General features: G+C 37.3%; 1 long non-coding RNA gene across 2 annotated transcripts in view; it reads right to left on the bottom strand.

The window, feature by feature from the left end:
• The window catches only part of LOC140627345 (uncharacterized), an 81,636-nt gene that overhangs the window by 46,022 nt on the left and 22,274 nt on the right, over nt 1-13,340 (bottom strand). For both annotated transcript variants that reach the window (XR_012026145.1, XR_012026144.1), the window contains exons 2-3: nt 13,123-13,213; nt 6,198-6,278 (exon numbers count right to left, since the gene is read on the bottom strand). This is a non-coding gene — a long non-coding RNA (uncharacterized lncRNA). The remainder of the gene's footprint in view (nt 1-6,197; nt 6,279-13,122; nt 13,214-13,340) is intronic.

Below are 13,340 nucleotides of genomic sequence, written 5' to 3'. Positions count from 1 at the left end.
GATGCAAAAATTCTCACCAAGACACTAGCCAATATGATCCAACAGTACATTAAAAGGATTATTCACCCCAACAAAGTGGGATTTATTCCTGGGCTGCAAGCCTGTTTCAACATCTGCGAATCAGTGTTATACATCACATTTAAAATAAAAAAGGACAAAAACCATATGATTCTCTCAGTTGATGCAGAAAAAGCATTTGACAAAATACAGCATCCTTTCTTGACTAAAACTCTCCACAGTGTAGGGATAGAGAGAAAATACCTCAATATCATGAAAGCCCTATGTCAAAAACCCACAGTGAATATCATTCTCAAAGGGGAAAATCTGAGCGCTTTTCCCCTAAGGTCAGGAACACAACAGGGATGTCCACTCTCATCACTGTTGTTAAACATAGTACTAGAAGTCCTAGCCTCAGCAATCAGACAACAAAAAGAAATACAAGCCATCAAAATCAGCAAAGAAGAAGTCAGACTCTCACTCTGTAGATGACATGAGACGTAATGCAGAAAACAAACAAACAAACTCCACCCCAAAATTGCTAGATCTCATGAAGGAATTTAGCAAAGTATCAGGATATAAAATCAATGCACAGAAGTCCGTTTTCTGACTATACAGTAACAATGAGATGGAAGAAATAGAAACTATCGATCCCAATTGCAGTTCCACCAAAAACTATACAATACTTAGGAATAAACCTAACCAAAGAAGTAAAGGATCTGTATTCTGTAAGCTTAGAACACTTAAGAATGAAATTGTGGAAGACAAAATGAATTGGAAAAACATTGCATGCTTGTAGACTGGAAAAACAAATACTGTTGAAATGTCTATACTACCCAGAACAATCTACACACTCAATGCAATCCATAGCAATATACCATCAGCATTTTTCACAGAACTGGAACAAATAATCCTAAAATGTGTATGGACAAAGAAAAGACCCTGAATAGCCAGAGGAATGTTGAAAAAGAAAACCAAAGCTGGTGGTATCACAATTCTGGAGTTCAAGATGTATTACAAAGCTGTAATCATCAAGACAGCATGGTACTGACACAGTAAGAGACACATAGATCACTGGATGGAACTAGATGGTATTATGACAATCAGAGAAAGATAATTATCAAATTATTTTACTCATGTGTGGAATTTAAGAAACAAAACAGAGGATCATAGGGGAAGGGAGGCAAAAATAAAATAAGACAAATTCAGAGAGGGAGATAAACCATAAGAGATTCATAACTATTGGAAACAAACTGAGGGTTGCTGGAAGGGAGGTTGGTAGTGGGTTGAAGTAAATGAGTGATGGCCATTAAGGAAAGCATGAGCACTTGGTGTTTTATGCAAGTGATGAATAACTGAACTCTGCCTCTGAAACTAATGATACACTATATGTTCATTGTATTTAAATAAAATAAAATTTTAAAATAAAGATTTATTGAAAGACAGTCCATGCTCATTGATTGGAAGAACAAATGTTGTCAAACTGCCTATGCTACCGAAAGCAATCTACACATTTAATGCAATCTCTATCAAAATGCCAAGAGCTTTTTTCACAGAACTAGAACAATCTTAAAATTTGTACAGAACCACAAAAGACTCAGAATAGCCAAAGCAATCTTGAAAAAGAACAAAACTGGAGGTATCAGAATTCCAGATTTCAAGTTATATTACAAAGATGTAGTAATCAAAACCATATGGTACTGGCATAAAATTAGACACATAGATCAATAGAACAGAATAGAAAGAACAGAAATAAACCCACAATTATATGGTCAACTTGTCTTTGACAGAAGTGGCAAGAATATCCAATGGGAAAAAGTCAACACTGTCAGGAAAACTGTACAACAACATGCAAAAGAATGAAACCCAAGCACTTTCTTACACCATACAGAAAAGAAACTCAAGATGACTTAAAGCCTTTAATGTGAGACCTGAAACCATATAAATCATAGGAAAGGACAAAAGCAGAAATGTCTCTGGATATCAAACATAGCAACATTTTTCTAAATATGTCTCCTGAGGGAAGAGAAATAAAAGCAAAAATATACTATTGGGACTAAATAAAAATAAAAGCTTCAAAAGTCACAGTGATGGAAGTAATCAATAAAACTAAAGATAACCTATGTAATAGGAGAAAATATTTTCTTTTTTAAAAAAGATTTATTTATTTATTTATTTATTTATTTATTTATTTATTTATGATAGAGAGAGAGAGAGACAGACAGAGGCAGAGACACAGGAGGAGGGAGAAGCAGGCTCCATGCTGGGAGCCCGATGTGGGACTCGATCCCGGGACTCCAGGATCGCACCCTGGGCCAAAGGCAGGCGCTAAACCGCTGAGCCACCCAGGGATCCCCGGAGAAAATATTTTCAAATGACATGTATTATAAAGAATTAGTTCCCGGGATCCCTGGGTGGCGCAGTGGTTTAGCGCCTGCCTTTGGCCCGGGGCACGATCCTGGAGACCCAGGATCGAATCCCACGTCAGGCTCCCGGGATGGAGCCTGCTTCTCCCTCTGCCTGTGTCTCTGCTTCTCTCTCTCTCTCTATCATAAATAAATAAATAAATAAATCTTTAAAAAAAAAAAGAATTAGTTCCCAAAACATATAAAGAACTTAAGCAATTTTAGAGCCAAAAATACAGATAAAATTAAAAATGGGCAGACAGGAAGGGAAGGAAAACTGAATGGGAAGTCATCAGAGAGTGAGAAAAACCTTGAGAGATTCCTTACTATGGAAACAAACTGAGGATAGCTGAAGGGGAAGTGGGTGGTGGAATGGGGCAATTGGGTGACTGCAATTAAGGAGGGAATATGATGTGATGAGCCCTGGGTATTGTACACAATTGATAAATTAATGAAACTAATGATGTACTATATGTTGGCTAATTGAATTTAAATAAAATAAATAAAAATAAAAATTTCAAAAAATGGACAAAAGACATGAACAGACATTTCTCCAAAGAAGGCCTACAGATGGCCAACAGGCATATGTAAAAATGCTCAACATAATTCATCTGGGAAATGCAAACCAAAACTACAATAAGATATCACCTCACACCTTTCATAATGGCTAAAAGAAGTACACAAGAAACAAGTGTTAGCAAGCATATGGATAAAAAGGAGCCCCCATGCACTGTTGGGAATGCAAATTGGTGCAACCACTTTAGAAAATAATATCAAAGTTCTTCAAACAGTTAAAAATAGAACTATACTATGATCCAGTAATAGCAGTCCTGGATATTTACCCCCAAAATACCAAAAACACTAATACAAAGTGATGCATGCCCCCCTATGTTTATTGCAGCATTATTTACAATAGCCAAATAATGGAAGCAGCCCAAGTGTCCATCAATAGATGAATGGATAAGGAAGATGTGGTATATATACATAATAGAATATTATTCAGCCATAAAAAGAATGAAATCTTGCCATTTTCAATGACATGGATGGAGCTACAGAATATAATGCTAAGTAAAATAAGTCAATAAGAGAAGACAAATACCATATGATTTCACTCAAACGTGGAATTTAATAAACAAAAAAATGAATAAAAAGAGAAATTAACCAAGAAACAGACTCTTAACTGTAGAGAAAAAAACGGATGGTTACCAGAGGGGAGGTGGGTGGGGAGATTGGCTAAATAGCTGATGGGAATTAGAGAGTACACTTTTCATGATAAACACCAAATAATATATAGAATTTTTTAAATCACTATATTGTATACCTTAAACTAATACATCACTGTGCATTAAGTATACTGAAATTAAAATTAAAAAACCTAAATAAATTCAATTTGCTACAATTTCCATTTGTCCCATTTCATTCATATATGTTATCTGCCTGGCTCCTGTGTGCATTAGGTTTATGACTCCTGCTTTATAATCCAGGTTGAGTTCAGAGCTTCCCATGACTGTGGGTGTTGTCATCCCAGGACTTCCCAGAGTTTCTGTTTTCGGGTCTTCTCTTGTTTGATAAGGGTTTCCTTTTAGAAGGTCTATAGGGATAGAGTCAAGCTGAATGGTTATATTGCATCTGATTCAAACCCTTCCTCATCTGACAGGTTTTTCATAGTGTGTCAATATATGGTTCTATTTTGATTTCTCCTCAGAAGACTAGTTAGGGGAACCAAGTAGTGTGCTTCTCCTGATTCTTCCTTACAGTCTCTGTAAGATAAGTTTGTGGCAGAGGCCAACAGATGGATTGATAGACCACCAGTCCATCACTGATGGACCACCAACTGACTGATTAGTTGTAGTTTCCAATGAAGTGATCCCAAGGTGTCTGGCAATGTGCAAGCTTATTTCAATCTTAAAGCAAAAGTCACTGCCTACTTTTCAACTTCCAAGCCTAGTGTCCACACTTTACAACCAAAGGACTATTCCCTTTGATCCAAACCATCACCAGTGGAATATATGCTGGTTAGTCTCAATTGCACCAAGACTTGAATGAAGTTTTTGGAGGGATGACAAATTATCAACACCTATGCCTAGTATACCGGAAGCAACAGTTTGTAGGAGCAAGTCTAAACTGAACTGCTGCTGCAAAATTTCAAGATTCTGCATGCTTAAAATCCACACAGAGCAGACTGAATCACTTCTCAGAGTGATAAAAATATAGATAGAAAAGACAAATTGTCATTTTCCTCTCCTCCATCCTTTTAGCTAAGGAAGATTTGTTTTGAATCACAGCTATGAATCTTACTCTTCTTACTTCCTTGTTGCGTCACTAATGGTTCTAATGCACTGTGTAATTCTGGTAAGAGTGTGTGTCTCAATGTTTTTAGATTTGGATTAGAAATATGCTCTTAGAGTTGATTGTATATCTTACACTTTCCTGGGATCTGGGGAAGGATTCAATTACTATGCCTTCTAAGAGATAGCCGTTAGCTCTGTCTTCCACTGCCTCCTAAGAGATAACCATTAGCTCTGTCTTCCAGCTTTGATAGCCAGATGGAAGGGCAAAACTGCTTCCTCTGCAAACATACCACTATAGGTATATATTTGGTATGTATCATGTACATATTATTTTTATTAAAGCAGTTTCAGGAGAAGGGTGTGTAAAACTTGTCAGAATACATACAAGTTCACATTGGCTGTCAAAGAAAAACCATTTGGAAAGCACCAGAGACTCTTTCCCCTGCACCTCGCAGTGACATCTCTGGATTACTTAAGACACAGCTGAAGCTAAAGGGGATGTGTTGAACCTATCTCTGCCCTTGGAGCCTACTACTTTCTCAGGAATCGTAAAAGAGCCTGACCCAAGAGCTCAAGATAAGTTTGTCCAATGGGATACTTAACTTCTGGAGCTAAAGACAAAGCATAAGCTATTAATTATTAAATATAATCCCAGGAAGTCAGAGAGTCATATTATGTTTGTTCCCCAGGAGTGGGGCACAAGAGGGTTACATTTGGGGGTACTGAGGGGTTGGATGTGTACAACAGTGTTTATCATCACACTTCCATAGACTTTTGAGTAAGTTCTAGAAGGTAGAAGATAGCCATTTAGATACTTTACAGTTAGTTGGAGTAGCTGATACTTGGGTCAACTTACTGATAATTGGCCACAGGCCCTCAATAACTATCTTACACGGGTTTCTACTCACCCAGTCAGAAACAAAACATTTTCATTTTCATGTATTCAAATGGTAACGACAACCATTTCAAAGCAAGAATTTTCCTTATGTTCTCAGAAAGTCAGTCATAGGATTGTCCCTGAAAGTGCCATGATTTCCTCAATCCCCTAAATTTGTTCCTGTTTCTGTTTCTTAGAAAAGAGCATTTTTGGCAGCATAAATGGAGAAAGTGTCAGCAATGAGATTCAGGTATGTTAGAAATAATAAAAGTTATTAACAAGACAAGAAACAACAGATGTTGGAGAGGATGTGGAGAAGGGGAACCTTCTTGCACTGTTGGTGGGAATGCAAACTGGTACAGCCACTCTGGAGAACTGTGTGGATGTTCCTCAAAGAGTTAAAAATAGAGCTACCCTATGACCCAGCAATTGCACTACTGGGTATTTACCCCAAAGATACAGATGTAGTGAAATTCCAGGACACCTGCACCCCAATGTTTATGGCAGCAAAGTCCACAATAGCCAAACTGGAAGGAGCCTCGATGTCCTTCAACAGATGAATGAATAAAGAAAATGTGGCATATATATACAATGGAGTATTAGCCATCAGAAAGTACGAATACTCACCATTTGCTTCCACGTGGACAGAACTGGAGGGTATTATGGTGAGTAAGTCAATCGGAGAAGGACAATCATCATATGGTTTCACTATATGGGGAATATAAGAAATAGTAAAAGGGATTATAAGGGAAAGGAGGGAAAATGAGTGGGAAAAATTAGAGAGGGTAACAAAACATGAGAGACTCCTAACTGCGAAACAAACTAAGGGTAGCTGAAGGGGAGGTAGGTGGGGGGTTGGGGTAACTGGGTGACAGGCACTGAGGAGAGCACTTGATAGCATGAGCACTGGGTGTTATACTATATGTTGGCAAATCAAACAAATAAAAACAAATGAAAAAAAAAAGAAGTCATCTTGAGATGATAGCCTGGTGGTTATTTCCTTCAGCATAGTCATTCATGTTTTTGTTCATTTATTCAACAAGTATGCAGTGGTTGCCTGTAGTAGGCTTTGTTCTAGGCATGGGGAATGCAACAATGAACAAGACAGCATTCCTATCGTAGATTTTTACATTTTCGTGGAGATAGCAAAAAACTAAGTAACAATAACAGAACATTTAAATAATGACAATTGCTATCAAGACAATGAAACAGTATAGTGAACTAGAGAGTGACTAGTAGTGATTAGTGATAAAGCTATTTTAGCTAAGGTGGACTCTGATAAATTCAACTGTTATGTTAGGCTCTATTTTGCCTCTAATTCATCAGGATGGAATTCATAAAAAAGACAATTGTCTGTCACTACGCTCAAGGTCCTGTCACTTTAAATTTGAATCATAGAACCAAGTATAACACCTATTTCAAGGCTGCTGAACCTGGCTGGAGTCTTTGCTTCATTGCAGAAAAAAAAAAAAATATTTCTCTTAACCTGCAAGTGAAAGGTAGCGTTTCTTTCAATTAACTATGAATGAAAGCAACATTAACATTACCTGGTGACTTTGTCAACAGTAGTAATCACAGATATTTTCATATAATAATATAGTTTTTTCGGAAATCCATTTACATATTTGTGTGCATGAGTACATATATGCACGTATACATATGGATATACATATGGATATATGTTACACTAAGTCCCCAAGCTTAATTGTTTTACAGCTTCATCTGTAATATGCTTTGGTCAGATTTAAAATTCTGCTTTTCTGGGCACCTGAGTGGATCAGTGGTTGAGTATCTGCCTTTGGCTCAAGTCATGATCCTGGGGTCCTAGGATCAAGTCCCACATCAGGCTCCTCTCAGGAAGCCTGCTTATCTGCTTTTCCCTCTGCCCATGTGTATCTCTCTCTCTCTCTCTCTCTCTCTCTCTCTCTCTCTCTTTCTCTCTCTGTCTCTCATGAATAAATAAAATATTTAAAATTAAATTAAATTAAATTAAATTAAATTAAATTAAATTAAATCCTGCTTTTCTGATCTTGTCCAATACATTTTCTTAAGGTTCTGAAGGTATCTTATTCTGGCTCCCATGCACTGACTTCCATTACTTCCATGCATATGTCATGATGGAAATGATCTGCCAAATATGAGTCTTAATCTTAACACAGTTGACACTAAACTGCTCATTCTGACAATAATTAGACATTAAATTCACTACTAGGGCTTCTCAACAGTTAAAGAAAAACTGTTGGAGAGAATGAGAGCTTTGGGAGAGGCTGCTAATCAGTGAAAAGGAAAATGTTTTCTTTCTACTCTTAAACAGTTTTTGTTTTCTACTTCTGGACTTGTCAAAACCTTTTATTTGCTAGCTTATATTGAAAAGTTTCAAAAAGCAAGCCCACTTGAAAATATAATTCTTTGTTCTTTGAGCATCAGTTAACATCTGAAGCTAGTATCCTACAATACTATTATGCAAATGCTCTTCAAAATTATTTTCTTATTATCAACACCTAGCATAACTATAACACTAGTGTTCACTGAATTTTCCTTGAATGAATAAATGATATGAAAAAGCTATATCAAGTTATTGAAATATATTAAAAAAGAAGAGGCATCAAGAGAGTTAAAATCTTAACTTTTTGTGCTGAGTAGAAATATTATGAAGTTAGCATATGAAATTTCACTGTAAGGTGGCTTAGAAAAAAGGGCCATTTCAAGAATGCTTTATGTTGCAAACAATATTATATTGTCAACTTTTCTTTATGAGACAAAAATAATACTGATTTATAGAATTGTCATATTCTATTTGTTATAGTAGAATTGCAATAGCATAATATTGTAATTGTAGAATTGTTATAACCCAGGTGTGAGGCATGCTGGAAGTTCTTAAAAAGTAGGTTGGGAGAGGGAATGAACTAAAGTCTACTGGAACTGGGGAGAGACAGGCTGGAAGTCAAGAGCCAGAATTCCAAATCACCAAGTCCAATGAGAATGCAATTACTCCAGCAATTATCATTGTACAAAGGTATGAATGGGTGATAAGTGACTTCTAAGCTGTTTTTGGACGTATATGACTGTCAAAATTATAGTTGGGGATTACTGGAAGTAGGTCCCAGTCTGGGCCTCAGCTAACTGGGCTGTTATTCATGGTCCAGACTATGGATTTCGTAGGGATCTAGAGTAGGGAATGGGAATCAACAATCTAAAAGAAAATCATCAAAGTAACCTGGAGATGTTACCAAATCCAAGTTGGTTGCCTGTTTCCTGAAAGACCATTCCTCAAGAGACTAGTTTTGATTCGAAAGGAAATTGAGCTTTATTCAGGAGGCCAGAAAGCTATAGAGAAGACGGACTCTTCTCCAAAAGGCAACCACAAGATTTATGCCTGACCCAGGGAGGGCCTTTTGAAGGTCTTTAGGGTAGTTCATCATCAAATGAAGTGCAGTGCCTTGCAACATTTTATTTATCTTATTTATTTTATTTTATAATTCAAGTTAACATATAGTATAGTATTGGTTGCAATAGAATTTAGTGATTCATCACTTACATATAACACCCAGGGCTCCTGCCAACAAGTGCCCTTTTTAATACCCATCACCCAGCTAGCCCATCCCCCAACTACCTCCACTCCAGCAACCCTCAGTTTGTTTTCTTAACTATAGAGTCTCTTATGGTTTACCTCCCTCTCTGTTTTAATCTTATTTTTTGTTCGCTGCCCCTATGTTTATCTGTTTTGTTTCTTAAATTTCACGATTGAATGAAATAATATTTCTTGATTATGAGCAGAATGATGATACCAGCTACAAACATTACCTCAGTGCTCAGTGATTGTGAGAGGGGTTGGTTCTTGTTTCGTGATGTGCAGGAGTACTCTGTTCTTTCTACAAAGGAGGGCAAGTTCTACAGATATACAAAGGGAGGTAAGTAAAATCATTTATGTGACCTGAAAGAAAGAAAAACATTTTGCTAAAAGAAATTGCTAGGGTCATCGGGAAGGCCAAGGCAGCTCCAAACAGACTTGCTAGGCTCTGTGGACTTGGAAAGTTTTAATTCTTCACTCCTCAAGGCCAATGGTCTGCAAGTCTCAGAGAAAGTAAATTACCTCTGTTACAGATCAAGGGCCTTAGGTCAGGAAGTAAGCAGTGTGTTAACTTGAAGCAATGTAAACCTTAAGATGGGCTAGAGTGCTGTTACAGAGAGAAGGAGGAAGGGAGGTTATAGCTCCCCAGTCATTCAGTTACCTATTGGGTCAAGTTTTCCCAGGTACACTCTTGGTGGAGGGATAGCAAGGTAATTCTGTGTCTTATCCACCAACTGTCCAGAGGCTTACAAGAATAACTGTCTAAGATCTTCTAAGCAAAACATCTCCAAAGAAACAAGAGCTGTAAATGATACACTGGATCAGATGGATTTCACAGATATTTACAGAACTTTGCATCTGAACACAACTGAATTCCTCTCAAGTGCACATGGGACTTTCTCCAGAAGACACCACATACTGGGTCACAAATCAGGTCTCAACCGATACCAAAAGATTGGGATTGTCCCCTGCATATTTTCAGACCATGATGCTTTGAAACTTGAAATCAAGCACAAGAAGAAATTTGGAAGAAACTCAAACACATGGAGGTTAAAGACCATCCTGCTAAAAGATGAATGGGTCAACCAGGAAATTAAAGAATAAAAATATTCATGGAAACTAATGAAAATGAAGATAAAACTGTTCAAAATCTTTGGGATACAGTAAAAGCAGTCCTCAGAAGGAAACACATCCCAATACAAGCATCCCTCAAAAAATTGGAAAAAGCTCAAATACACAAGCTAACCTTGCACCTAAAGGAAAGAACAGCAAATAAAACCTACACCAAGCAGAAGAGAGTTAATAAAGATTTGAGCAGAACTCAATGAAATAGAGACCAGAATACCTGCAGAACAGATCAACAAAACCAGGAGTTGGTTCTTTGAAAGAATTTATAAGATAGATAAACCATTAGCCAGCCTTATTAAAAAGAAAAGAGAAAAGACTCAAATTAATAAAATCATGAATGAAATAGGAGAGATCAAAACTAATACAAAGGAAATACAAACAATTTTAAAAACTTCTTATAAGCAGCTATATGCCAATAAATTAGGCAATCTAGAAGAAATGGATGCATTTCTGGAAAACCACAAACAACCAAAACTGGAACAGGAAGAAACAGAAAACCTGAACAGGGTGATAACCAGGGAGGAAATTGAAGCAGTCATCAAAACCTCCCAAGACAAAAGTCCAGGGCCAGATGCCTTCCCAGGGGAATTCTATCAAACATTTAAGAAGAAATAATACCTATTCTATTAAAGCTGTTCTGAAGGATAGAAAGGGAAGGGATACTTCCAAACTTGTTGTATGAGGCCAGCATTATCTTGATTCGAAAGCCAGACAAAGACCCTGCTTAAAAGAATTCCAGACCAATATCCCTGATGAACACAGATGCAAAAATTCTCACCAAGATACTAGCCAATAGGATCCAACAATACATTAAGAAGATTCTTCACCACAACCAAGTGGAATTTATCCCGGGGATGCAAAGCTGGTTCAACACTTGTGATAGATCATATCAACAAGAGAAAAACCAAGAACCATATGATCCTCTCATTAGATGCAGAGAAATCATTTGACAAAATACAGCATTGATTCCTGATTAAAACTCTTCAAATTATAGGGATAGTCAATATCTTAAAAGCGTTTTTTGAAAAGCCCACAGCAAATATCATTCTCAATGGCCAAAAACTGAGAGCCTTTCCCCTAAGATCAGGAACACTACAGAAATATCCACTCTCACCACTGTTATTCAACATAGTACTAAAAGTCCTAGCCTCAGCAATCAGACAACAACAATAAAAAAGGCACTCAAATTGGGGAAAGAAAAGAAGTAAAACTCTCCCTCTTCACAGATGATTTGATACTGTATATAGAAAATGTAATAGACTCCACCCCAAGATTTCTAGAACTCATACAGCAATTCAGCAATGTGGCAGGATACAAAATCAATGCCCAGAAATCAGTGGCATTTCTGTACACTAACAAGGAGCCTGAAGAAAGAGAAATTAAGGAATCAATCCCATTTACAATTGCACTCATAAAAGGAAACCTAGGAATAAACCTAACCAAAGAGGTAAAGTAAATATACCCTAAAAACTACAGAACACTTCTGAAAAAAACTGAAGAAGACACAGAGAGATGGAAAACAACCATTCTATGCTCATGGATTGGAAGTCTAAATTTTGTGAAAATGTCTGTGTTACCCAGGGTAATTTACATTCAATGTAATCCCTATCAAAATAACATGGACTTTCTTCACAGACTTGGGACAAATAATCTTAAGATTTCTATGGAATCATCAAAGGTCCCAAATAGGCAGAGAAATATTGAAAAAGAAAACCAAAGCTGGAGGCATCACAATGCCAGATTTTACTCTGTATCACGAAACTGTGATTATCAAGACCGTATGGTACTGGCACAAAAACAGACACATGGATCAATGGAACAGAATAGAGAACCCAGAAATGAGCCCTCAACTCTATGGTCAACTAAAAAGGGACAAAGCAGGAAAGAATATCCGCTGGAAAAAGGAGAGTCTCTTCAATAAATGGTGTTGACAAAATTGATCAGCCATGTGCAGAACAATGAAACTGAACCATTATCTTACACCATACACAATGGTAAACTCAAAATGGTTGAAAAATCTAAATGTGAGACAACAATCCATCGAAATGCTAGAGGGGAATACAGGCAACACCCTTTTTGAACTTGGCCACAGTAACTTCTTGCAAGATGCATCTATGAAGACAAGGGAAACAAAAGCAAAAATGATGTAGTGGGACTTAACAAGGGTAAAAAGCTTCTGCACAGCCAAAGAAACAGTCAACAAAACTAAAAGACAACCTACAGAATGGGAGAAGATATTTGCAAATGACACATCAGACAAAGGGCTAGTATCCAAGATGTATAAAGAACTTATTAAACTCAACACTCAAGAAACAAAAAATCCAATAATGAAATGGGCAGAAGATATGAGCAGAAATTTCACCAAAGAAGACATACACATGGCTAAGAAGCACATGAAGAAATGCTCCACATCACTTGTCATCAAGGAAATACAAATCAAAACCTCAGTGAGTTACCACCTCACAGCAGTGAGTATGGCGGAAATCAACAAGACAGGAAACAACAAATGTTGGAGAGAATGTGGAGAAAAAGGAACCCTCTTGCACTGTTGGTGGGAATGCATACTTGTACAGCCACTCTGGAAAACAGTGTGGAGGTTCCTCAAGAAGTTAAAAATAGAATTACCCTACCACCGAGCAATTGTACTACTGGGTATTTACCCCATAGATACTGATGTAGTGAAGTGGTAGGACACCTGCACCCCAATGTTCATAGCAGGAATGTCCACAATAGCCCAAGTGTAGAAGTAGCCCCAATGTCCTTCAGCAGATTAATAAAGAAGGTGTACACACACACACACACACACACACACAATGGAATATTATTCAGCCATCAGAAGAGACAAATACTCACCATTTGCTTCAATATGGATGGAACTGTAGGGTATTATGCTGAGTGCAGTAAGTTAATTGGAGAAGGACGATCATCATATGGTTTCACTCATCTGTGGAATATAAGAAATAGTAAATGGGATTTTAAGGGAAGGGGGGAACTAAGCGGGGAAAAATTAGAGAGGTAAACAAACCATAAGAGACTCCTAACTTTGGGACACAAACAAAAGGTTGTGGAAG

Source organism: Canis lupus, chromosome X, assembly GCF_048164855.1.
Source record: "Canis lupus baileyi chromosome X, mCanLup2.hap1, whole genome shotgun sequence".
Lineage (NCBI taxonomy): Eukaryota > Metazoa > Chordata > Mammalia > Carnivora > Canidae > Canis > Canis lupus.
Note: the sequence above shows the minus strand (reverse complement) of the source record. Positions and strands in the feature narration are given on the sequence as shown.